The sequence below is a fragment of the Phytophthora infestans genome, genomic scaffold, assembly GCF_000142945.1.
Source record: "Phytophthora infestans T30-4 supercont1.11 genomic scaffold, whole genome shotgun sequence".
In the NCBI taxonomy this organism is placed as follows: Eukaryota; Oomycota; class Peronosporomycetes; order Peronosporales; family Peronosporaceae; genus Phytophthora; species Phytophthora infestans.
In genome coordinates this window covers 1,360,374-1,362,614 of record NW_003303748.1, presented here as the reverse complement: position 1 = coordinate 1,362,614, position 2,241 = coordinate 1,360,374, and the positions used below count along the sequence as shown (strand labels likewise).

The window sequence follows — 2,241 nt, the reverse complement described above, 5'->3', positions numbered from 1 at the left end:
TACTTGGATGACTCGGATCCGGGCTCATCCCGGACAGTCCACCAAGCACATGGGATGTCTCTGTCTACTTGCTCGAGGTGTCACCGAAAGTATTCATCATTGTGAGTCTGCACGCCTCGTCCCAGTAGCAAGTGCTCTTGCATGAGGTTTTTAATTCGATCTGGAATTTTTTTCGCCTTAACCGCCTTAATGTCTGCGCCTCGCGAGTACAGCCAAGTGTCACCCTCCCGCGCGAGATACAGCTTCAGCAGATCTGCATCAAAGTAGATCAAACCGGGCTTCTTCTCCTTGATCTTCTCCTTCAGATCACTGACCATCTCGCTGAGCTCAATGTCCACAGAGAAGACGCTCCCACCGCGCAGACCAGCTTCACCATCGTGTTTCTTTTTGTGGAATGCCAGATTTCCTTCTCTGAGCCCAATAATCCTTGCAATTCATTCCACAATTCATTATGCAATTCATTAGCTGATAGAAACGAGGTTGTGACAATTGTGTTCGATAGTTTGATGGAGTCACCGGATCCAGCAGTTGATTAATTCTGAATTTTTGTTCAAATTCTACAATTTTAGGATGTGGAAGCTGCTTGCAACCTGAACGCCCATGGCGTATTTACCTTCGGTATCGACGATTTGAACAGCTCTGGAATGGGCCCAAGAGGCAGCACAGCGTTTGATACGTTGTTGAGCTCGATCACAGCGAAGTCGCAGCTGAGTAACAATTTGTCGCCGGTGACGAAATGCGTGTGCTCAACGACGTCGAGTGGCCAGTTGACCGGCAGCGACGAGTTGGCTGGGACCTCCACGGTACAAGCACTGATAAAGGTAAGACCGAGCATATGACTGAAGAACACACGCCTTTATCGCTTGATGTGCTAGCATAGCAGCTCGACTAAGTGCCTTCGGACTCGTCGATGGTTGCTTTACAGTTGAGATTTTAGATGTTAACCGGACACTAACGCGTGGTCGAACACGACAAACCCGTACTTCCTCCTGATTTACGGGAGGTACCCCATTAACGTTTACTTTCAAACCCAACAGGAGCTAGAGATTCACGTTGGTACTCCGTCTTACCGACGTATTCAGAATCGACAAGTCGTTGTCAATGAGCCGGAAGTGCTTATCAAAATCCGAGCAGAAGTAGAAGTGTATCGACGCGTCCAGCACCACGATGTGGTTCTTGTGGGCGAACTCGTATTTCCTTTAGGTAGCTGAAACTCAAAACACATTGAGCTTGATGATACACTGTGGCTTCTCGCTCGTGACGTTTGTGGATCGATTCCGAAGTAGAAAGAGCGTTTTTGCTCTTGCCAAGGCAGGAAACACTGCTGGCTCGGTCATCGTCTCCATCCAAGGACGCGTCGAAATGGCTACATTTGAGCAAGATGCAAGAAATACCATCCACCGATACACCTGCATCTAAGCTCGAGCTTCGTGTTTAGCGTTATGTTTGCTGGGCAACGAGAGAAAGAAACAAAACTGCAATGGCAAATACAGATTGCTGAACCAGTAGTCAAATGTAATCTAATGTTGTTAGAACTCGCTATTTGACAAATAAACAAATGAGCGCCTGCAAGCAATCCAATTTATCAGTTTCTATTCTGAGAATCGGTTAAGAAGCAAACATTTGATACTTTATTTGCAGATCTGTACATGGCGGCCGATGATGGAGACTTATAGCGAGGGACAGCGTGCGTGTGGAGACTTCAAGAATCATGGACTTGCTTTAGGGACATCAGGGTGGTGTGTATACGTCGTCTGGTCCTGTGGCTGCCGGTATGGAGTGGTGAGGGGGCCTTGTCACAAAGCGATGGGTGGTGGAGATCTGGAACAAAGTGTACCGGTGTGTTTGTGTTGTTTTACATTAAGTGGAGCAGTACTTTACAGGCTTTGTGCGCACTGCAACCGATATTAGGGGGTCTCATGGGCTCGAACACGGTCGAACGGCAACCCTGTGGAAGATCTCAGCACCGCCACCGTGTGCAGCCCCTCGCAGCAATTCTTCTGCACCTCTAGCACCATTTGCACTGCACTTGCATTCGCCATCCGCTACTCCATTGTGCTCCCCGATACTTGGAACATACTTGGCGGAAACTTGCAATAAACTCGAGGAACAAACTCCAAAAGACGCAACAGCAGCACGTGACACACCCGAGCCACAGCCAAGCAACATGGAGCCAAGCAGAGAGCAGGATGGGCATACTATGTATCAACCATCAGACACACTCCCAGCAGCAAAACGAGG

The 2,241-nt window shown here is 48.5% G+C and overlaps 1 pseudogene; it reads right to left on the bottom strand.

Annotated features, from left to right (window-relative positions):
• Nucleotides 1-53: 53 nt before the first annotated feature.
• PITG_22821 lies at nt 54-353 on the bottom strand (annotated as a pseudogene; the record flags this gene model as incomplete).
• Between the last annotated feature and the right edge of the window lie 1,888 nt (nt 354-2,241).